The sequence below is a fragment of the Bos indicus x Bos taurus genome, chromosome 10 (genome assembly GCF_003369695.1).
Source record: "Bos indicus x Bos taurus breed Angus x Brahman F1 hybrid chromosome 10, Bos_hybrid_MaternalHap_v2.0, whole genome shotgun sequence".
NCBI classification, from domain to species: Eukaryota; Metazoa; Chordata; class Mammalia; order Artiodactyla; family Bovidae; genus Bos; species Bos indicus x Bos taurus.
The window spans coordinates 100458883-100483983 of record NC_040085.1 but is presented as its reverse complement, the minus strand read 5'-3'; the positions used below and the strand labels follow the sequence as shown (position 1 = coordinate 100483983).

The following is a 25101-nucleotide window of genomic DNA, read 5'->3' as shown; positions in this document are numbered from 1 at the left end:
AGCTTTGTTCATAGTGATGCTTTCTAAGGCCCACTTGAATTCACATTCCAGGATGTCTGGCTCTAGGTCAGTGATCACACCATCGTGATTATCTGGGTCGTGAAGATCTTTTTTGTACAGTTCTTCTGTGTATTCTTGCCACCTCTTCTTAATATCTTCTGCTTCTGTTAGGTCCATACCATTTCTGTCCTTTATCAAGCCCATCTTTGCATGAAATGTTCCCCTGGTATCTCTAATTTTCTTGACGAGATCTCGAGTCTTTCCCATTCTGTTGTTTTCCTCTGTTTCTTTGCCTTGATCGCTGAAGAAGGCTTTCTTATCTCTCCTTGCTATTCTTTGGAACTCTGCATTCAGATGTTTATATCTTTCCTTTTCTGCTTTGCTTTTCGCTTCTCTTCTTTCCACAGCTATTTGTAAGGCCTCCCCAGACAGCCATTTTGCTTTTTTGCATTTCTTTTCCATGGGGATGGTCTTGATCCCTGTCTCCTGTACAATGTCACGAACCTCATTCCATAGTTCATCAGGCACTCTATCTATCAGATCTAGGCCCTTAAATCTATTTCTCACTTCCACTGTATAATCATAAGGGATTTGATTTAGGTCATACCTGAATGGTCTAGTGGTTTTCCCTACTTTCTTCAATTTAAGTCTGAATTTCGCAATAAGGAGTTCATGATCTGAGCCACAGTCAGCTCCTGGTCTTGTTTTTGCTGACTGTATAGAGCTTCTCCATCTTTGGCTGCAAAGAATATAATCAATCTGATTTCGGTGTCGAGCATCTGGTGACGTCCATGTATAGAGTCTTCTCTTGTGTTGTTGGAAGAGGGTGTTTGTTATGACCAGTGCATTTTCTTGGCAAAACTCTATTAGTCTTTGCCCTGCTTCATTCCGTATTCCAAGGCCAAATTTGCCTGTTACTCCAGGTGTTTCTTGACTTCCTACTTTTGCATTCCAGTCCCCTATAATGAAAAGGACATCTTTTTTGGGTGTTAGTTCTAAAAGGTCTAGTAGGTCTTCATAGAACCGTTCAACTTCAGCTTCTTCAGTGTTACTGGTTGGGGCATAGACTTGAATTACTGTGATATTGAATGGTTTGCCTTGGAAACGAACAGAGATCATTCTGTCATTTTTGAGATTGCATCCAAGTACTGCATTTTGGACTCTTTTGTTGACCATGATGGCTACTGCATTTCTTCTGAGGGATTCCTGCCCGCAGTAGTAGACATAATGGTCATCTGAGTTAAATTCACCCATTCCAGTCCATTTTAGTTCGCTGATTCCTAGAATGTTTGCCATTCCCTTCTCCAGTGGACCACATTCTGTCAGATCTCTCCACCATGACCCGCCTGTCTTGGGTGGCCCCACAGGGCATGGCTTAGTTTCATGGAGTTAGACAAAGCTGTGGTCCTAGTGTGATTAGATTGACTAGTTTTCTGTGAGTATGGTTTCAGTGTGTCTGCCCTCTGATGCCCGCTTGCAACACCTACCCTCTTACTTGGGTTTCTCTTACCTTGTGCGTGGGGTATCTCTTCACGGCTACTCCAGCAAAGTGCAGCTGCTGCTCCTTACCTTGGACAAAGGGTATCTCCTCACTGCCGCCCTTCCTGATCTTCAACGTGGGATAGCTTCTCTAGGCCCTCCTGAACCCACGCATGTAAAACAACACAAAAGTATGTTAAACTTTTTAAAAGGTGGAAAGTATTATTAACCCATTACAGTCCAGTACTCTGTAGCCGATTGTGTTCAGTAAGTAAGTAAGTAAGAGAGTAAGTGAAGTCGCTCAGTTGTGTCTGACTCTTTGCGACCCTGTGGACTGTAGCCTACCAGGCTTCTCCATCCATGGGATTCTCCAGGCAAGAATACTGGAGTGGGTTATCATTTCCTCCTCCAGGGGATCTTCCTGACCCAGGGATCGAGCCCAGGTCTCCTGCACTGCAGGCAGACGCTTTAAACTCTGAGCCACCAGGGAAGATGCTGATTGTGTTCAGTACCTAGGCTGACTTGTTGGATTTAACAAACAAAATTGGACTGACAAATGACCTCAGGCCAGAACTCATTTCTGTGTAGGGGTCTTGTGTTTATAATTGTTCTTTTGTAAAGTCTTTATCTGCTAATTCTATTACCTTTGTCACATTTGGGTCTGTTCCACTTGACTGATCTTTCTCCTGGGTATCGCTCACCTTTTCCTCGTTGTTAATGTGTTGACTAGCTTTTCTTTTTTTCAAACTTTAAACTTTTTATTTTGTATTAGGATATAGCTGATTAGCAACATTAAGGTAGTTTCAGGTGAACATCGAAGGGACTCAGCCTTGCATATACATGTGCCCACTGTCCTCCAAGCCCCCTCCCATCCAGGCTGGCACATAACACTGAGTGGAGCTCCACGTGCTGCACAGGAGGCCCTTGCTGGTTATCCATTTTGAACACAGCAGCGTGTGCGTGACCTTCCCAGACTCCCTGACGGTCCCTCCCCTTGGCAACCTTCAGTCCGTTTTCTACGTCTGTGAGTCCCTTTCTGTTTTGTAAGTTCATTTGCATCGTTCCTTTTTGGAGTCCACATATAAGGGAGGCTCTACAATATCGTTGACCAATTTTTAATTGGATGCTGAACTTGGTGCATGCTACATCGTCGTGTCTAGATTTTGCTGTTTTCCAAAGAATGGTGAAGTTTGTGTGTTTTAGGACTCACAAACATGCTCTCAGAACAGAACTCACTCATATGTAGGAGACTTACTATACAAGAATACCATTTCTGCCAAGTGTTTCAAAACGTCCCCTTCAGTCGCCAGGAACTCAATGTAGAAACAGTCCCGTGGCATTACACACGCTTGGGGCTCTGAGGGTGAAAAGGAGACGGCTCACACTGGGACAGAATATAATACCATCGAGCAGCGTGCTCGTGTAAGTGAGAGGGATTAAGAGCTTTATTGTGCATGCTTATGCAGCATCCTGCTGGGGTATTTTACAGCCCAAATGTCTTTACAAGCTTCTAGTTGCCAAATACCTGCCTTCTGCTTAACAGCAATGTTATTTCAATAGCTCTGCTCTCCAAGAGTGTGTGAGCAAATTGGATTTTGATAAATCAGCCATCATCCCCCCCATTGACTTAAATCATAACTTACAGAGGTTTTGTTTTTAATTCCTAATTCATTTGCAACCCTAACACTTCACTGAACATGTCCCTGCTTCCTCTACCCTGCCTCAATCAATCAGAGTTCTCAGTTGAGAAAAATAGAAGGCATTCTATCAGTTTACATAGAAAAAGGAATGCATTAAAGGATATGAGGTCACAGAAATTCCTGGAGGGCCAGAGTCAGACTGAAAGTTCATGAATGTGTGAGTCATGCTGCAGGGCAGCTCCGGCAAAGACGGTCAGGGGATACAGATCCACGGTCCTCTGCTAAGCCCAGGTTCTGGGTGCCAGCCCTCTCCCTCTGGTTGTTTTGCTTTTTGTTTTTAATTTTATTTTATGGTCATACCCCATAGCACTCAGGATCTTAGTTCCTGACCAGGGATCAAGCCCTTGCAATGAAAGCATCAAGTCTTAACCACTGGACCACCAGGGACGACCGTCTTCCTCTGCTTTAAATAGGTGGACACCTCGCCCACCTTGTTCTCTGAAAACTGGATTCTGGGAAGCAACTGATTACTCACATTGCTTTCTTCCAATTTCAAGTGTTATGTGGGTGAATGATTGTAGAAGTCAGGACCACAGGCTGTACCCTAGCTTCAAGGGAGGCTGAGAAAGACAGGCTGGCTTCTGTGGAAATTGGTGGGGAGGGATTTATATCATGATATATTCCTCCCACAATATGGATGGTCAAGTGTGTGTGTGTGTGTGTGTGTGTGTGTATAGTATATGTGAGTTGGTAGCTCCTGTCTGACTCTTTGCGACCCCATGGACTGTAGCCGGCCAGGCTCCTCTGTCCGTGGGATTCTCCAGGCAAGAATACTGGAGTGGGTTGCCATGCTCTCCTCCAGGGGATCTTCCCAACTCAAGGATCAAACCCCCACCTCCTGGGGCTCCTGCATTAGCAGGTGGATTCTTTACCACTGAGCCACCTGGGAAGCCTAAAGGACCTAATTACTTAGCTGAACAAATAGCCAATCGGACGATACTAAGGATGATAAGTCACAGTGGAGTAGGCCTTTGACAGTCAGCAAGACAGTATCTGCAGATCTTTGGCCTTCTCAAATTTGGAAATATGGATAATGTGTTCACTGAGAACCACAGGTTTCCTGGGCAGATCCTCATTGACTTTTCATTTCTATTTTCTCCTTAGTCTGCTGCCATTTTCAACAAAGAAACCGGGTTTGTTTCATTTTCTAAGAACATGGGGAACAGTGGCCAAAAAGCCACAAGGGAAGTTGAGATGGCAGTGCGGGTGACAAGCTAAGCCTGTGCAGTGTCACGGTCACTGAGGATCAAGTTGCAGCGCTTAAAGACCCACTGGGGCCTTCCCTGGTGGTCCAGTGGTCAAACTTTCTGTCCATTGCACTGGCCTTCACCCTCCCTTTTCTCTCCAGGCTCCCGCCTGCCCGTGGAGCCTGGTTCTCTGGCCTTCTCTCCATTTCTGTGATCTATCTCACCTCCTTCTGATACATTCACTGTCCACTCAAGTTAACGTGTGTTATTTCAATTATATTCCCTGGAGAATCCCATGGACAGAGGAGCCTGGTGGGCCACAGTCCACAGGGTCACAAAGAGTTGGATATGACTTGGCGACCAAACCACCATTTCAATTCCACACAGCCAGGAACCCTGGCTGTTCTAGCACCTAATAAAGAGATTCACAAAATAAGACAAAAAAAAAAAAAAAAAACCCAAGATATTTGACTGTTACCTGAAGAACTCGAAGCAGTGGCAGTAAGCAGGTAAGCTTTCTTCCAAGGATATATGATTTGCAGCTATACTTTAAAAGGCTCCTGAGCAGGAATTCCTCTATTCAGAATGAATGTTAACAAAAAGCAGCCCCTGAAATGGTAGTCAGATGCCAGCCCATCCTTCTCCGACACTGCCTATATTCCTGTAGATTAAACCAGAGCAATAATATCCAAGTATTAATAGTTGCAGGCAACGGATACTGGTAGGAGCACAAGAAATAGCTCAGATGTAATTCAGAGGTCATAGGTGGGACTTCCGAGGTGGGCCAGTGGTTAGGAATCTGCCTGCCAACCCAGGAGACACATGTTCAATCCAGGGTCTGGCGAGATCCCATATGCTGCGGGGCGACGGAGCCTGTCCATCGTAACTACTGTGCCCGGGTTCAAGAGCGCATGCTCGGCAGCAAGAGACGCCGCCGGAGTGAGGAGCCTGCAGCCTACAGCTAGAGGGCAGCCCCGCCGGCTGTGACTAGAGAAAACCCGTGCAAGCAATGAAGACCCAGGGCAGCCAAAAATAATAAATAGAATAAATTTTTTTTAAAGTCATAGAAGGCCCCCAGAGATAAAAAGCTGGGCTGTTATAATGCTGCTGCTGCTGCTGCTGCCGCTGCTCAGTCGCGTCAGTCGTGTGCGACTCTGTGCGACCCCACAGACGGCAGCCCACCAGGCTCCGCCGTCCCTGGGATTCTCCAGGCAAGAACACTGGAGTGGGTTGCCATTTCCTTCTCCAGTGCATGAAAGTGAAAAGGGAAAGTGAAGTCGCTCAGTCGTGTCCGACCCCCAGCGACCCCATGGACTGCGGCCCACCAGGCTCCTCCGCCCGTGGGATATAGCTGTTAGAAGACATGAACTGCTACCGAATATATAAATTGAATTCCTTTTTCTTTTTTTTTTTAAAAAGACAGGTTGGGGGGACTTGATTGGTAAACATTCTTTCAGGATTTAAAAAACTTTAGATTATGTGTATAAAGGTGTGAGGCCATTGGCCACATCAAGTTACCAGACAGCGTCTTTCGCAACGACTCACGTTACCAGGAGGGACTGTGGCACAAATTGCTGGGGGCCGGTGTGAGGAGCTCCGCCCGTGGCAAAGGTCATGAGCAAGGAGGCTCGACATACGTAAAGGCAGGACCGAGCCTCAGGAGTCCCCCTGGAAATCCTCGAGCATCTACCCCCAAAACCAGAGCCTGCCTACTTTACTACTTTGTGCTCTCACCTACACCTCTGACTTTACAGGGGGCTGTCCCCCACCACCTCTTTCGGAGAAGGAGTTAACTTACAGCTCCAGTTAATAATAATTCCTGGGCAGGAGTGTTTCAACCTACAAACTCCTCTGAAGGTTCTCTAGCCTGCCTGACAGGCTTGTCTGGCCACATGTGATTGTTCACAGCCTCCCAACTGTGAGAGGCATGAGATGCTTTAAACCTTCTAAAAACAGGTTCTTTAGAGAAGTTAGAAAACTATTAGTATAGTATAGTGGGCTGATTAGAAATTGTATTGGTGAAGGGTTTTTCATTTATTGAGCCAATGTTTGTTGCTAAGTCTCCACATTCCCTGCCCTTACACACATTAATGAATATATAGAAGAAATAAGTATTAACCTTTGATATTTTAGGCTAAGCAAATTCTTTCCTTAATTAAAACCCACTACACCCCCACCCTATAGGAATGTAACTTTATCTGGTACCTTTGGAAGGTGGCGTCTTAAGAATAATCACCCCTGGAGAAATAAGTGTTCTGGTTGACTGACCACTGTCACAAGGAGAGGGTCATAAATTGTCAGCAGGCCCCCTGGCCAGAAGATGATGTAACACCCCTAAGACCTCTGTATACATTTGTATAAAGCCCCTGACTTTAATAAAAGTCAGGACTGCTGTCCCTGTGTGACTTTTGTATAACATCTCAGTGTATAAAAACAGACCCTGGAAAAATAAAAAATGGGATCAGTTCCTCGAAAGACTGGTCTCCCCATGTTGTTCTTTCTCTCACCTTCTGGCTGAATCCCCATCTGGAACGTGGAGGCTCGTCAAGCCTAGTAATTATGCCTGGGCTTCTAAGATCTGAGCGGGGAGGCCTTAGTGTCTCCTCTCCTTCGGGAGAACGGGAGGACGCCTGTGGCCTACGTAGGTGACGCAAATTCCTTGCCTTGGAATTTTATTAGCTTTCCACGTAAACCAAGTTATTCAGCCTCTTTTCTCCACTGAATTTTCCTACTGAGCTGTCCTCATTCTATTACTCTTTATATCTCTAATTAATATTTGATTAAAGCTATCGTATCCTGATCACCGAAGCCGTCTCCCTTCGAATTTCCCTGGATCCACCGGGGCTGGACCCCGGCAACAAATGCTGGCCCGCACTATCCCTGAAGGGGGTTCTGCTTGTCAAGAAGAAGAGCTCCTGGAAAACCAATCACATGTTGTACGTAAAAATGGGTTTGGCAGCTGCTTCGAGCAGTGGGGGAAACGGAGAAATTTAGTGAACACGGTGAAGGTGGAGGTGAAAGAGGTAACTGTTCACCCCCTTTCTGACCATTCCTTGTCACCTGCTGGTCCCTCTCACACCTTGGGTCCTGTAATGGTTTTTTAACATCTCCTTGTTTGCAGTCTTATCCTCTGTGGTCTCCTCATCACAGCAGCCAGAGAGATTCTTTTTAAACCCAAGTGAGGTCATTTGTTTTTTTTTTTAACTCAGTTTTGGCCGTGTTGGGATCTTCACGGCTGCACGAGGGCATGCTCTAGGTGCGGCAAGCAGGGAGTAGTCTCTACTTTCGGAGCATGGGCTCTAGAGTGTTCAGGCTCAGTAGCTCTGGTGTACGGGCTTAGCGCCCTGGGGCATGTGAGATCTTCCCGGACCAGGGATGGAACTGGTGTCCTCTGCGTTGGCAGGCAGATTCTTTACCACTGGGCCACCAGGAAAGTCCACATTTGTTTATTATTGTCTGTCTCCCCTTCTTGAACACAATAAGCCCCACACTCACAAGCAGTTTGCATATTTTTTCCCACTATATCCTCATAGCCTAGAACAGTATTTAATGTAGAGTAGTGGATGCTCAATGAGGTGGTTCAGTGATAGAGAATCTGCCTGCCAATGCAGGAGACGAGGGTTCCACCCCTGGGTCAGGAAGATCCCCTGGAGGAGGAAATGGCAACCCACTCCAGTATTCTTGCCTGGAGAATCCCATGGACAGAGGAGCCTGGCGGGCTGTGGTCCATGGGGTGGCAAAGAGTCAGACACGAATTGAGCAGAAGAGGTGCTCAATAAATGAATAAAGGTCTCAAGGGAGAAATACAGCTGGGCAGAAAATAGAGGAAGTCTTCCTGAGTTTCTAAAACTCTAAGCCTTTGGCAACAGAAAGGGTACGGTGTAGCCAAAATGTTTGGAAATTACTCAAAAGGGAGAAGGAGATCTCCCGCTCATGTACTAGACAAATATCTGAGGGGACTGAAAGAGTGATGAGACCGAAGGGTCTGGTGAGCTCTGAAGAGTGAAGTCTGTGTCTTGCCTTTTACAGGCCCCTGAGCGGGATGCCTGGGTGCTGCATCCATGCAGAAAGGACCACAGAGGGCCTTTCAGAGAGTCAGCCACTCAAGAGTCAGCAGAGCAGCAGACAGAAGCAGGACAGAAAGGAACCCGGTCTCAGTGACCACCTGCCCAGACGCCCCCTCCCCACGCCCGACAACAAGGAGCCGAGCCCCCCACCCCTAACCTCCATACAAGCCTAAGAAAGTGAAGTGGTCCCACAAGACATTAAGTTTTCCCACCACCGCACTGGGATAAAGGATAATCATAACTAAGTTGAGTTATGTCTAAATAAAACTGTATTTCTACATGCCGAAGCTCCAGACTGCCTCGTTTTACTTCATGTCAAAGCAAGCACTAACATTTTAAGGCATGGAGTGAATTTTAAAGACAGTGGGATCATGTGACAGGCAGAGACCAATTCTGTCCCCAGGAGTCCGGGGCAGGCACTCCGCGCCATCCTCTGCTGACCTCGTGTGCACTTCTGCAGGGAAATCAGCGACGCGTCAGGCGCTGCACGCAGCTGAGGAATTGCCATGGCAACCAGAGGCCCATCACCTGAGCTCTATTCCAAGCTGCTTTCTCAGGAGTGAGCTGCAGACAACCTCAGAAAATGCAAGTTGGAACATTCATATTCTCTCTCTCTCTCTTTTCCCCCCCTCCTTTCTCATGCTTTGATTCTGGAGTTCTAAAAGGCCCATCCCTTCTCCTCCTAAACTATTCTGAGTGCCTTTTACTTCTCTCTCTGACGTGCCGTCTGATTCATGAGTGCTTGTGAGGTGACGGATTGGGATAGAATTAGCACAGAGCGGCTCCCTTGGGAGTGACCCCCCATGTCACATGTTGGCAAGGCTGGCAGAATGACGGGGTGTCTCTGAAGAGGGCACCCTGGGGCAAGCACATCTCACTCTGTTGAAGGGGATCCATGACCCTGTCACTCTACTGTCTGGAGGGGAGCATAACCAAGAGAGAGAAGTTGTCATGTCAGGCAGCTTTCTGGACTTGGAGCTCTGTTAATGAGTAAATGATGCCTTGCTGACCAGATCTTGGTGGCTTCCTTTCTCTCTGGTCTATCATTTAGCGTAGAAGACAGTAAACACGAAAGCGTGTGGAATGTAGCTCAGGTCATAGGTTCTTCGGTTGCTATGGTGATAACTCAGCTGTGAGTCAATGTCCCTTCTAAAAACAGTCCTACCGCTTTGTAAATCTAAACATCAGCTACAGAGCATGTCTAAAATGTTTATTCCTAGGACCGTTTATTCCCCAGAATCTGATTCAGGAAAGATGGATATAGGGCCCAGGAATCTGTGTTTTTAAAAATCACCCTCTCCCCAAACGGATTTTCTTTCCTATAGTCTTTGCAGCACACTGGGAGAGGCACAGTACTTCCAAAAGCTGCCCTGTGAGCAGGGCTGCCTCCGTCAGCACACGTGACATGCCAGTGAGTGCCCGCTGATCCGAGGGCAGCAAAGTGTGGCTTCGGTAGTCATCGTTGTTAGTCACCAACTCGTGTCCAACTCTTGATGACCTTGTGGACACAGCTCCTCTGTCCATGGGATTCTCCAGGCAGGAATCCTGGAGTGGGTTGCCATTTCCTTCTCCAGGGCATTTTCCTGACCCAGGGATAGAACTCGCATCTTCTGCTTGGCAGGCAGATTCTTTACCCCTGAGCGGCTGCAGTGGGGTCTGCCATTCAAGGCTGTGCCCTTGGGTTAGTTACAGAACCGCAGTTTCCTCATATACATCTTCTTCATGCAGGGATGGTTAGAATACTTATGCACAAATAACTAATATGAAACCACTAACCCCTGAATATCAAACATATGCTCAAGCAGGCAAAAAAAAGTTAATTCCAGTCTGGTTCATATGAAAATAGACATAATTTTTTCAGAAACCTTGCAATAATGATTTTTGGGCAAAGACATGCATTCTCATTTGAAAGTTCAATCTCCTAACTTGATGTTGAGATTGCATAAGAAATGGGTTTTTATATCTCCAAGTCTCCAGGGCAGCTGTAATAAGAAGTAATATAGATTTTATGAAAACTTTTGCTACTTTGCCTTACGGGGATACGCCTATACATTTTTCTGTGGAAGATATAAAATCTTTACATGTATGGTTATATTGGGCTACAGAGAAATGGATGGAATTGAATTAATTGTTGGAACGGAACTAAATCTGTGGCTAATTATCCCCTGAAAAAGAATAACCCTCTGGGATTTCTTTGGAAGGAATGATGCTAAAGCTGAAACTCCAGTACTTTGGCCACCTCATGCGAAGAGTTGACTCATTGGAAAAGACTCTGATGCTGGGAGGGATTGGGGGCAAGAGGAGAAGGGGACGACAGAGGATGAGATGGCTGGATGGCATCACCGACTCGGTGGACGTGAGTTTCAGTGAACTCCGGGAGTTGGTGATGGACAGGGAGGCCTGGCGTGCTGCGATTCGTGGGGTCGCAAAGAGTCCCACAGGACTGAGCGACTCATCTGATCTGATCTGATCTGATGGGTCAGTTATAGTTTGTAGATAAAATTAAGGATTTCAAACAGTAAAAAAAAAAAAAAAAAAAAAATCTTGGAATTTTAATGGTACTGATAAACCTATTTGCCGGGCAGGAATAGAGATACAGGTGTGGGGAACAGACAGGTGGGAAGGGCAGGGTGGGATGAGCTGAGCACTGGCATACATACATTTCCACGTGAAAAATTAATAGCTAATGTGAAGTACATTGGAGAAGGCAATGGCACCCCACTCCAGCGTTCTTGCCTGGAGAATCCCAGGGATGGGGGAGCCTGGCGGGCTGCCGTCTCTGGGGTCGCACAGAGTCGGACACGACTGAAGCGACTTAGCAGCAGCAGCAGCAGCAAGAGTTGTATATAGTGCGGGGAGCTCAGCTTGGGGCTCCGTATGACCCAGAGGGATAGGATAGGGGTGGGAAGAAGGCTCAAGAGTGAGGGGATATATCTATACTTATGGCTGATGCATGCTGTTGTACAGCAGAAAGCAAGACAACATTGTTAAGCAATTACCATCCAAAAAATTAATTTTAAAAAATCATGAAATTTTCTGTTGAAAAGATCTAAGAGAGTCTCTGTTCCTGTTATTTACATCCACAGATGTTCAGAAGTACCCACATTAAATTTACTAGAGCTTTACTATGCCAATTATAAGGAAACAGGGTCACTAGGGTTCAATTATCTTTGTCATTCAGGTTTTATTTGTTTGTCATTTCTTTGCTTTTTAGTATTTGGACTTGACTTTTATTTTTCAAATTCCATTTTGGTTTTTTTCCTTTTGTTTTGCCTTAGAGAATGAAGTCAAATGAAGAAAGTTGTTTGAAATAATAGAAAAAAAGTTTATAACAAAACTCTGGCAAAATGTATATATTTTTTAGGGATAAGAAGGCTGTCTCAGGCTTCCCTGGTGGCTCAGATGGTAAAGAATCAGCCTACAATGTGGGAGACCTGGGCTTCATCCCTGGGTTTGGAAGATCCCCTGGAAGGGAATGGCTACCCACTCCAGTATTCTTGCCTGGAGAATCTCATGGACAGAGGAGCATGGTGGGCTACAGTCCATGAGGTTGCAAAGAGCTGGACATGATTGAGTGACTGGGCTTACAAGGCTGTCTTAGTCATCTTGAGCTGCTATAATAACATACCATACACCAGGTGACATAAAGAACAGACATTTATTTCCCATAGCACTTGAGGTTCAGAAGACCTTCCTTCTGATGGTTAAATAGTGTCCTCCAAATATTTATGTCCACCCAGAACCTCAGAAATTTGGAAATAGGGTCTTTACAGGTGCAATAAGTTAAGACAAGGTCATATTGTATCAGCTGCTGCTGATGCTAAGTCGCTTCAGTCATATCCGACTCTGTGTGACTCCATAGACGGCAGCCCACCAGGCTCTCCGTCCCTGGGATTCTCCAGGCAAGAACACTGGAGTGGGTTGCCATTTCCTTCTCCAATGCATGAAAGTGAAAAGTGAAAGTGAAGTCGTTCAGTCGTGTCCGACTCCTAGTGACCCCATGGACTGCAGCCTACCAGGCCCCTCCATCCAGGGGATTTTCCAGGCAAGAGTACTGGAGTGGGTTGCCATTGCCTTCTCCGATATTGTATCAGAGTAGGCCCTAAATCCAATAACAGGTGTCCTTGTAAGAGGAGAGGGCACATAGACACCTAGGGAAGGAGGCTACTCCTCCTAGGGAAGGAGGTGATGATAAAGGCAGAGACTAGGATGATGCGGGTACAAGCCAAGGAATGCCAAGAGCGGCTAACAACCCAGGACGAGGCCATCAGAGAGAGCATGGCCCTGCTGAGAACTGGGCTTGGGACTTCTCGCTTCCAGCACTGTGGGATTCCCCAAATAAAATTATATTAAGGTGAGACAATATTGTTCTTCATCTTGTACATGATACCATAGGCCATCAAAATCTTAGATCACTGTGAGAGAAGAAAGAGAAGGAAAGAGATCAAGCCCACCCTGGCTCAACAGATGAGCACTGAGCTAGATACCTGGGATGTAAACAGATATAATCTTATTGAAGACCCAGATCTAAACCACGTGAGACAGCCTATCAGATACTATGCTGTCAAGAATCTGACAAATAATGAGCACATGGAAAGATGCTCACCATCACTCACTGTGAGAGAAAATGCGAATCAAAGCCACAGTGAGGCGTCTTCTCACCCCCGTCAGAACGGCCCTCATCAAAAAGTCTACAAACAGCAAATGCTGGAGAGGGTGCAGAACAGGGGACCCTCTTATGCTGTTGGTGGGAATGCAAACTGTGGAGAACAGTGTGGAGATTCCTTAAAAATCTGGGAACAGAACTGTCATACAACCCGGCAATCCCACTGCTGGGCATAGAAAAGGGAAGTCGCTCAGTCATGTCTGACTCTTTGCAACCCCATGGGCTGTAGCCTACCGGGCTTCTCCGTCCATGAGATTCTCCAGGCAAGAATACTGGAGTGGGTTTCCATTTCCTCCTCCAGGGGATCTTCCCAACCCAGGGATCGAACCTGGGTCTCCCACATTGCAGGCAGATGTTTTACCCTCTGAGCCTCCGGGGAAGCCCACTGCTGGGCATACTCCCCAAGGAAACCAGAATTGAAAGAGACACGTGTACCTCAATGTTCACTGCAGCACAGTTTACAATAGCTAGGACATGGAAGCAACCTAGATGTCCATCGGCAGATGAATGGATAAGGAAATTATGGTACATATACACAGGGAATATTATTCAGCTATAAAAAGGAGCACATTTGAGTCAGTTCTAATGAGGTGGATGAACCTGGAGCCTATTATACAGAGTGAAGTAAGTCAGAAACAGAAAGACAAATACTGTATATGTATGTGTGTGTGTATATATATATATATATATATATATATATGGGATTTAGAAAGATGGTACCAACGAGCCTATGTGCAGGGCTGCAAAGGAGACGCAGATGTGAAGAACAGACTTTCAGACTGAGTGGGAGAAGGCGAGGGTGGGATGATTTGAGAGACTAGCACTGAAACATGTATATTACCGTATGTAGAACAGATGACCAGCACAAGTTTGATGCATGAAGCAGGGTACCCAAAGCCAGGGCTCTGGGACAACCCAGAGGGATGGGGTGGGGAGGGGCAGGGGAGGGGTGTTCAGGATGCAGGAGACGCGGGTATACCTGTGGCCAATTCATGTTGGTGGATGGCAAAAACCATCACAATATTATAAAGTCCTCCATATTGTAAAGCCCACAATATTGTAAATATCCTCCAATTAAAATAATTTTTTAAAAATCTGACAAATTTAATAGATAAAAAAGGCAGTGAGAACACAGATACATTGAATAAAGTAAGATAAATGTTTAATAGAAAAAATGATTTGTATATTAGAGAAAGAGAAAAAGTCTGATTTTCTCATATCTAGAGAATAGATATTTTTCTGTTCATGGAAACATATACCAACTGTAAGGTAAGTCTCTCTGAAAATTTATACGCCATGAATCACAAGAACTGTGAACAAAGAAACTGGTCATCACATAGGTATATCTGGGCAAGCATTAACAACAATAGTAACAAATGACTCTTTTAAGAGATAGAGATATAAAGTGAGACTCAAATTTGATAGGGGGTTCCAAAAAGTTCATTCGGGTTTTTCCATTACAGCTTTGGAAAATCCCCAGTGAGCTTTTTGGGCAACCTATGGTTTTCCCAGTGGTCATGTATGGATGCGAGAGTTGGACTGTGAAGAAGACTGAGCGCCGAAGAATTGATGCTTTTGAAGTGTGGTGTTGGAGAAGACTCTTGAGAGTCCCTTGGACTGCAAGGAGATCTAACCAGTCCATTCTGAAGGAGATCAGCCCTGGGATTTCTTTGGAAGGAATGATGCTAAAGCTGAAACTCCAGTACTTTGGCCACCTCATGCGAAGAGTTGACTCATTAGAAAAGACTCTGATGCTGGGAGGGATTGGGGGCAGGAGGAGAAGGGGACGACAGAGGATGAGATGGCTGGATGGCATCACTGACTTGATGGACACGAGTTTGAGTGAACTCCGGCAGTCGGTGACGGACAGGGAGGCCTGGCGTGCTGTGATTCATGGGGTCGCAAAGAGTCGGACACGACTGAGCGACTGAACTGAACTGAACTGAGTACTTGTAATATGTGGCCATGTAAGATAAAAGGATTTTAAATTATGCAGGGAAAGGGTGGAAATATTAAATTTTAAATAGACTTAAATTGCGTGTGTCTCAATATTAAGAATAACTACTAAAGACACAGAAAGAGATTATGAGACTTCCAGACCAGTAGAGAGAAGCTGAAGGGAATATTCTCTGACTCTCCTCAAGGGCAACCCTGACTCTCCTCTGCCTTTGCAGCTCACACCACCACTTGAGAGAGCCAGCCAGGGAATCTGCTACTCCTGGTCCCCCAGCTGAGGCAGTGGGGGTGGGGGCAAGGTCATGCTGTTTTAACAGTGTCTTTGGATTCAGAACAGGCGCACCTCTTTCATGTGGCTGACTGATGCCACTACTGAGAGGTCCCATGACCGCAAAGATTATCTCTGTATTAAAAGCAAATAGAGAATTCTGATTTCCCAAATGGCACCTACAGCATAACTCTCAGGATGAGATTAACTTGCAATAAAAAAAAAAAAAAGAATATGATGTCCTCCACTATATACACCTACACACACACACACACACACACACGAATGCACAAAGAAACCACCCCACAGCACCCCAAAGGTATAATCTGTATGGCACCATGTGGGCAGAAATGGGTGTGTGAGCGAAGCCAGCACAGAAGGTGTCTCCAAACACTTACTCACCCTCCCACTGCGTTCCAAAAACACTGTGCTGCGTTCACAGCTTTGAAACTGTAATTAACACTGTTACTCAGGGGAGAGTAGGTCCTGAGCATTTTCACAGGACGTGCTAGAAACAGATTCCAACCCCAGTGAGCCATGCTTTGCCCAAAGGATAGACCAAGTGCGGCCACCACTTCCTGTTCTCCTGGGATTCTGGAGCCCGGCGTGGTGTGGGCTCGTCCTTTGACTTCTGCTGTCCTGTTGTCATACCCCTCCGTCAGATTTGAAAATTAAACCCCACAGAGGATAGCTCTAAGCAATACCATGGTGAAACCCCAGAAGTCTATGTAAATGCCTAGATTCTAATGCTTTCTGGCTTTCTGCTCAAACTTCACCAGCCACTCTCACGGTTTTGGGATTTAGAAGAGCAGTATCCCGCTGAGTTGGCTATGCTTAGTTATCCAGGCTTGTAATGCTCACTGAATGGGAGATGGGTTGCTGGGGCAAGAAGGAGCAAGCAGATGGAGAAGATGCTGGACTAGTGTCCCAAAGAACCATCTTGCCCAGGTTGGGAGGCTAGCTTCTGTTCTAGAGCAAAGAAGGCGTGGGGTGAGGAGGTAACTACAAAGGATGATAAGCTGTTGCAAATACTTCCTGGTTCTGGCTGGACTCCAGAGGGGATGTGTTAGCTTCTTCTTTCTTGCGGCTCTTCACAGCCATTCAAACACCCTGGTCAGGATTTTCTTGTGAGCTAAACAAAGGTATTTTAGCTTAACTCTCACACATGGGAGGCAGCGTTCCCAGAGTTGGGCCATTACTTGTACCTTAAGCTATAGGCAACATCCTTTTAGTGATGAACTTGTAGCAAAAGCAACAGAATACAAAGGTTAAAGTAAAAGAAGCATCCAATATGGAGTCATGTTTGCTCGTCACTGTTACAGCTGCTTTCAGCCTGTGAGCTGAGGGACGCCATGGAGCTCTTCTTGGCCCCAGATAGCTCATGTAAGTCTGCCATGATGCCTGAAATCCCATGGGAAGCCATAGTTTTTCCTTAGGAGGGGGCAACACATAAAAGTGTTCACATTAGACAGCAACATCAGTTCAGTTCAGTTCAGTTTGGTCGCTCAGTCATGTCCAACTCTGTGCCCCATGGACCGCAGCACGCCAGACCTCCCTGTCCATCACCAACTCCCAGAGTCCACCCAAACTCATGTCCATCATGTCAGTGATGCCATCCAACCATCTCATCCTCTGTCGTCCCCTTCTCCTCCTGCCTTCAATCTATCCTAGCATCAGGGTCTTTTCTAATGAGTCAGCTCTTCTCATCAAGTGGCCAAAGTATTGGAGTTTCAGCTTCGCATCAGTCTTTCCAATGAACACCCAGGACTGATGTCCTTTAGGATGGGCTGGTTGGATCTCCTTGCAGTCCAAGGGACTCTCAAGAGTCTTCTCCAACACCTCAGTTCAAAAGCATCAATTCTTTGGCACTCAGCTTTCTTTATAGTCCAACTCTCACATCCATACATGACTACTGGAAAAACCATAGCCTTGACTAGATGGAGCTTTGTTGGCAACATGCTGCTGCTGCTAAGTCACTTCAGTCATGTCCGACTCTGTGTGACCCCATAGACAGCAGCCCACCAGGCTCCGCCGTCCCTGGGATTCTCCAGGCAAGAACACTAGAGTGGGTTGCCATTTCCTTCTCCAATGCATGAAAGTGAAAAGTGAAAGTGAAGTCGCTCAGTCGTGTCCGACTCTTAGTGACCCCATGGGCCATGGCCCACCAGGCTCCTCCATCCATGGGGTTTTCCAGGCAAGAGTACTGGAGTGGGGTGCCATCGCCTTCTCCTGTTGGCAACAGAGAACTGGGCAAATTTGGGTGAAGGGACATAAAGGTCCAGAACAGGAGATGCAGCTGAGCAGGACAGTACAGAACCCAAGCCCTGAGAATGGGAAGGAGGCTGGGCGAGCCAGAGGGAGAGGTGGGGAGGGCGAGGCGTTAAACAAGGCAGACTTCAGTCACTTGGTTCTTCTACACAAAACTAGAATGGAAGGATAGAGTAACAATGGCAAATGCTGGGGAGAATGCGGGCCAAATTACAAACCTTTGCCCTAAACAGCTGCTTTATGTGAAGAAGTGAGGATTGTATTATTTTTATCTTAAAACAAATACAGATTTGCTTTGGGGTTAATGGCAAAATCCAGGTGACTTTTTTTTATTGAAATATGGTTGATTTACAATGTCTCGGGAGTACAGCACACTGATTCAGTTATTTATCTATATACTCAAGTGTGGATGTATAGATATAAGCTATGCTGTGCTGTACTTAGTCACTCAGTCGTGTCCGACTCTTTGCGACCCCATGGACTGTAGCCCACCAGGCTCCTCTGTCCATGGGGATTCTCCAGGCAAGAATACTGGAGTGGGTGGCCACGCCCTTCTCCAGGGGATCTTCCGGACCCAGGGATTGAACCTAGGTTTTCTGCATTGCAGGCAGATTCTTTATGGTCTGAGCCACCAGGGAAGCCCAGATATTAGCTACACTTGTACCTATAAATATATATTTTTTCAATTCCTTTTACATTATAGGTCATGATAAGATATTGAATATGCAGGAGGTCCCTGTTTATTTTTTCAAGACTTTACTTTTTAAAGCAGTTTTATGTTTGCAGCAAACTTGAGAGAAAGGCAGCATAGAGACCTCGCTTGTTCCTCCTGCCCCCCTCGCTCTCAGCATCCTGCCCCCCTGCACACACTACCCCCCTCGCTCTCAGCACCCTTCCCCTTTATATACAGCGCAACAATTCAAACTGTAATCTGAAGGTGGACGGGGGTGAGGATGTGACACTTGTTGACAGTAAGTTGGGGAATGTCTTCCAACAGACACCCTTCAAACTCCGGTCCCCACCCCTGAAAAACGGTTCCCAGGGCACAGACGTGATCATTTGCAGTATATGATACCTGCTGAGCCACGTTCCCTGGAACCACCTTCTGAATTCCACAGACAGCCTTGCTGCTGGCCTCTCAGCCTGTTTGTCTATTTTGTGTGTAGTAGACGACAATGGCACCCCACTCCAGTACTCTTGCCTGGAAAGTCCCATGGACCGAGGAGCCTGGTAGGCTGCAGTCCATGGGGTCATGAAGAGTTGGACACGACTGAGTGACTTTACTTTCACTTTTCACTTTCATGCATTGGAGAAGGCAATGGCAACCCACTCCAGTGTTCTTGCCTGGAGAATCCCAGGGACGGGGGAGCCTGGTGGGCTGCCGTCTATGGGGTCGCACGGAGTCGGACACAACTGAAGCGACTTAGCAGCAGCAGCAGCAGCAGTAGCAGCAGCAGTATCATCATCTCTGCATCCACTATTTCAAAGGGAGACTCCAATTGCAAATGTTCTGCTTGCGATGGGCCTCCTGGGTGGTGACCTGGACTCGGATTTTCTCAGCTCGGTCACCTCCTCTCCTCCTATTGCGAGTCACTGTAACACCTGGAAAAGCTGCTTGCCGGTGAGCTTCATGGATAGGAAACCAAGAAGCCTTGTGTTGGGAAATCAGGATCAGAACACAGCTCAGTGCTAACACAGGTGCTTTTCGATCGAAGCTCTTCAGACGTTTTTTTCTGATCGAAACCTTAGCAGGGATTATAAAACCACAGGAAGCCCACTGTGAGCTCGCACAGGTCTGAATGCGGGGCTTGGAACACAACCCACCTCTGTCAGAGCCGTTTGGAATCTTCCGCTTCTTCTTTCGGAAGTGCTGGACATCGTCCATGCTTACTCAGTATAACGTATCTAAAGACGTGCTCAGAAGTATTTGAGCTAACTGTTTCTAAACACAGCTCTCCTTTGCCTGGAAAGTTTAACGCATGCAATTTTGTCTTTCAGTTCCTCTTTCTGCTATTCAAAGGCTTCGTGGTTGGGAAAGTGGAAATACATGGTGTAGAAGGGGTTAGAAGACCTGTTGTTAAGTCCCTTAATGTGTCTCTTGGCAGCTGTAAATGGTGACTGTAAATGGATCGGATTCTCTCTCGGAATTTTGTTTTTCTCATTTAGAGGATGGGGATACGAACTGCTGGGTCACTAGTCCCATAGGGCTGCTAAAAGGATCAGACGAGATCATGACCCACAGAACCCGTGGGAACATCAGGACCCATTCTGATAGGTGAGACCTCATTGTTTGTGACCCACGTGTTTCCATCCCATCTCATTTCCCAAACTCGTTGAGAGCTACCGCTTCGTCTCCTACTTTCGCTAGCTTGCCTATTCTTAACTGGTTGAAGGAAGATAGCATGTCCAGACGCTGTGACTCCCAGCTATGCTTTTTACTATCTAGCAACCTTGGACCATGATGTAACCTTTCTGAGGTTGTCACCAGGAAAATGGGAATCATAATAGTGTAGAGTTGCAAAGATGACAAGCAGCAGGCACTTAATATATAATAACAATAGTAACATAATTACTTATTATTTGGATGCCCTTTCTCTCCACCTCTGTTCACAGGTATTTCATGAGGGTCTCAAAAGATGGCCTGAATCCTGCAATTTAAAGCCCTCTCTCAAGGGATCTGGGACACCTCCCATTGGCACTGTATTCAAATGGTATTAACAGGCAGACTCTTTCATAGATACAGGACTATTCAGGTTATCTGTTTCATCTTGAGGGCTTCCCCAGTGGCTCAGTGGTAAAGAATCTGCCTGTAATGCAAGAGACACGTGGGTTTGATCTCTGGGTCGGAAAGGTCCTCTGGAGGAGGGCATGGCAACCCACTCCAGTATTCTGGCCTGGAGAATCCCATGGACAGAGGAGCCTGGTGGGCTACAGTCCATGGGGTCACAAAGAATCGGACACGACTGGGCGAGTAACACACACATTTCTTCTTGAGGAATTTAGTGGTGAAAATACTCTTAGAAAACATGTAGCAAAATGGTTCTCAAAATTTAGGGGACATCAGAATCCCCATAGCCTAGCCACAGACACTGTTGAAACAAAGATTATAGTGGAGAAAATTGTACACAGTATTAATATTTTTCTTTCCTCCAAATTCCTATTTCATGAAGTATAAAAATGTCACTTAACTCATAGACCCACTTTGGTGAAAAGACAGAAATCTTGTTAAGAAAACTATTTGTTGAAATGTGTAATTAATAAAGCACCATCTGTGACATTCAGTGTTCTTTGCACGAGCTGTGACTAGGCCATTTTTTCTGCTTTGGGGGACAGATGGGAAAGAGGAAAGGGTGAAACCAAGCAGAAGTGTGGCGTGAACTATCTGATCGGTTGCATATGTGGTGCAGCCGAGAAAGTTGTATCTATTATCTAGTGTCAATATATTCATTTTCACACTCTTCCTAGAAAACTTGATTTAAAATCTATATCCAAAATAAATAAATAAAATCTACATCCAACTCTGTGTTCTCCAACTGATCCTAAACATTGTCTCCAAATCAATTCCTACAAAACACCTGCTTGCTTGGCAACCCTCAGGTGAAACTTACACTCCTTAACTTGCGATTCAGAGCTTTCTACATGCTGGTCCTTCCTGAGCCTCCAAACCCAGCTCTCATGACCAGCATGCTACTGCCCAGCTCCCATCCAGCCAAGTTCACGTTCTCATGGCCCCCAAGGCCCGGCCTGGGATGTCTTGCCACAGCCTCTCTCTCCTCTCTGGCTCTCAAAATCCTACTGACCCTTCATGCAGGGATTTTTTCCATTCGCTCTCAGTCCTTGTCTAGGATTGACATATATATACCACCATGTGCAAAATGAGATCAAACCAGTCAAAATTTAGGGGACGTCAGAATCCCCAGAGCTTCCCTGGTGGCTCAGATGGTAAAGCGTCTGCCTGCAATGTGGGATACCCAGGTTAGATCTCTGGGTTGGGAAGATCCTCTGGAGAAGGAAATGGCAACCCACTCCAGTACTCTTGCCTGGAAAATTCCATGGACAGAGGAGTCTGGTGGGCTACAGTCCATGGGTTACAAAGAGTTGGACACGACTGAGCAACTTCACAAGCCACAAGAATCCCCAAGGAGATCCAACCAGTCCATCCTAAAGGAAATCAACCCAGAATATCCATTGGAAGGACTGTTGCGGAAGGTGAAGTACCAATACTTTGGCCGCCTGATGTGAAGAGCTGACTCGTTGGAAAAGACCCTGACGCTGGGAAAGATTGAAGGCAAAAGGAGATGAGGGTGGCAGAGGATGAGATGGTTAGCATCACCAACTCAATGGACATGCATTTGAGAAAACTCCGGGAGATAGTGAAAGACAGGGAGGCCTGTCGTGCTGCAGTCCATAGGGTCTCAGAGGTTCAGACACGACGTAAGTGACTGAACAACAGCAGCAACAGTGTGTAAAATCGAAAGCTGGTGGGGAGCCGCTGTAGAGCACAGGGAGCTCAGCTAGTTGCTCTGTGATGACTTCGGTGGGTGGGATGGGGGTGGTGAGGTGGGAGGGAAATGCAGGAGGGAGGGCATATATATATCCATGTAGCTGATTCACTCTGCAAAGCAGAAATGGACACGACATTGTAAAGCAATTACACTCCAATAAAAAATAAATAACTGTAAAAAAAACACAACTCTGGATTTGCTAATGAGAGTCGTTAGTGACCTCAGCAAGAGCTGCTTAGTAGGGGTGGGAGTTGAAGCCAGACTGAAGAGGGTCAGGAAACACAGGGACGATGAGGAAGCAGGCAACAAGCATCATCTGCCCTGTGACGCTGTTCCGACAAAGGGAGGAAGGCAGTGCTATAAAGGGGCGGGCTTAAAGGCGCTGGTTTTGCTTGTTTTAAACGGGGAATGAGAGACACACTTCAGTAGAGAGAAAATGCTGGTGCCCGGCATTTGAAACTTGAGTTTCAAACACTGGAAGAGGGTCTATCTTCTCTGATTTAAAGCAGGAAAGATTGTTCTTCCCAGTATCTAAGTGTGACTTTTTCTTCACTAAGATAGCATGGCTGCTTTCTGCAAGAGTTCCTGTCATCTGTGCTGTGTTCTGTGCTGAGTCACTTCAGTTGTGTCCAGCTGTTTATGACCCCGTGGACCGAAGTCCACCAAGCTCCTCTGTCCATGGGGTTCTCCAGGCAAGAACACTGGAGTGGGTTGCCATGCCTCCTCCAGGGGATCTTCTGACCCAGGAATGGAACCCGAGTCTCTTCTGTCTCCCGCCTGGGCGGCAGGTTCTTTATCACTAGCGCTGTTGACATGACACCAATCACCTCCTCCTTATCAGTCAGGATTCGGGTAAGGGAAAGGGTCACGTTATAAGAAATACAGTCCTCTATTCACGTTTTATCACGCTGTAAGGAATAGAGTCCACTGTAAGAAACAGAGCCCAGTTAAGTCACCAGGGAAGCCCAGGAACACTGGAGTGGGCAGCCTATCCCTTTCCAGTGGATCTTCCCTACCCAGGAATTGAACCGAGGTCTCCTGCATTGCAGGCAGATTCTTTATCAACTGAGTCCTTAAGGATTACGATTTCATCTTTAATCCTTATTCTTTAATCTCAAGAGTTGGGCTTTAATATCAAGGATGTGAAAAGGCAGCATCTGTCAAAAATGTCAAATTTTTAGTCAGCCAAAAATAGGACTAATGCCATCAACATGGAAGGATGTAAAACTGCAGTTATTTTCAAACTGATAAACTTTCCCCCTGATATCTGAGCCTAGGTAACTATTCTGGAACTCTGGAACATCTCCATGGACCATTTCAATCCGCCTGCTCCCTAGAATTTGAAACCATCCAGGAGTGGCATTTTCCCTAATTTCTGCATTCATTTTTTTCCAAGGTTGAGTCCTCTTGCATCAGTTCTAAAATCTTTGCTGTTTTTCTGAATGCTTAAAATCAATCCCAGTTGAAAGCTCTTAATAGAAATCCCTCATTTTAATAAAGAGTTGGTGGTACATTAAAAGTAATGAGCTATCTTTTTAATGGCTGAGTAATACTCCATTGTGTATATGTACCACAGCCATTAAAAAGAATACATTTGAATCAGTTCTAATGAGGTGGATGAAACTGGAGCCTATTATACAGAGTGAAGTAAGCCAGAAAGAAAAACACCAATACAGTATACTAACGCATATATATGGAATTTAGAAAGATGGTAACAATAACCCTGTGTATGAGACGGCAAAAGAGACACTGATGTATAGATGAGTGTTATGGACTCTGTGGGAGAGGGAGAGGGTGGGGAGATTTGGGAGAATGGCATTAAAACATGTGTAATATCATGTATGAAACGAGATGCCAGTCTAGGTTCGATGCACGGTACTGGATGCTAGGGGCTGGTGCACTGGGACGACCCAGAGGGAGGGTATGGGGAGGGAGGAGGGAGGAGGGTTCAGGATGGGGAACACAGGTATACCTGTGGCAGATTCATTTCGATATTTGGCAAAACTAATACAATATTGTAAAGTTTAAAAATAAAATAAAATTAAAAAAAAAGGAAAATTCCCAGGAGAAATCACCAGTGCAAATAGAAAAATGAATAAATAAATAAAAACATTGTCACTATTGCCAGAAAATAAAATAAAAGTAATGAGCTATCTTTATTAATTTTCCTATGTCTAGGCCATAAGTTATATCCTGATGGGGCTCCGATCCTGGCGAACACGTCAGAAACGTAACAGAGCCGCAGAGCCACAGGGGCTGGTTCAGACGGGACCCACCGAGAAGGAAGGACTTGTAACTTCAGCCATCCTTTGGTGCAGGCAGTCTTCTTGCCATATCTCATTTTCATCAGCTGGAAGCTCAATCATGTTAATTTTGGCTGAACAATTTATACATGGATTGGACATGTTTTTAATCACGGTAGAGGACAGTTGTTAACCTTCCTTATATAGCAGTGTTGGCATGGAAGCCAGAAGTTATGCATCCCTGAGGTAATTTTGTTACAAAGATGTATGTAACCCCTGATGCAGTGTTATGTCATCATTCTGCCCTTAGCCGTCCTGAGTCATTCTTTGCACTGGTGTTCACATTGAATTAACATAAATTCAAGACAAAAAAATCTCTCCGTATCACTTCAGGAATACTGACGCATTCATTTTTTGCTGTGTTAATTTGCTGTTCAGTCACCCAGTCGTGTCTCTTTGTGACCCCATGGACTGCAGCACACCAGGCCTCCCCTCCCTCACCATCTCCCAAAGTTTGCCTAAGTTCATGTCCATTGCATCATGTCCATTGAATCCAGCCATCTCATCCTCTGATGCCTTCTTCTTCTGCCCTCTGTTTTTTCCAGCATCAGGGACTTTTCCAACGAGTCAGCTGTTCGCATCCAAAAACCAAAATACTGGAGTTTCAGCTTCAGCATCCATCCTTCCAATGAGTATTCAGGGTTGATCTCCCTTAAGATTGACTGGTTTTATCTCCTTGCTGCCCAAGGGGCTCTCAGGAGT

At 45.9% G+C, this 25101-nt stretch overlaps 1 long non-coding RNA gene across 1 annotated transcript; it reads left to right on the top strand.

Moving 5' to 3' along the window:
- Positions 1 to 19046: 19046 nt before the first annotated feature.
- On the top strand, positions 19047 to 24731 carry LOC113899253. Its single transcript, XR_003512880.1, has 2 exons — positions 19047 to 19866; positions 24275 to 24731. It is a non-coding gene; the product is annotated as an uncharacterized LOC113899253 (long non-coding RNA).
- The last annotated feature ends 370 nt before the right edge of the window (positions 24732 to 25101 follow it).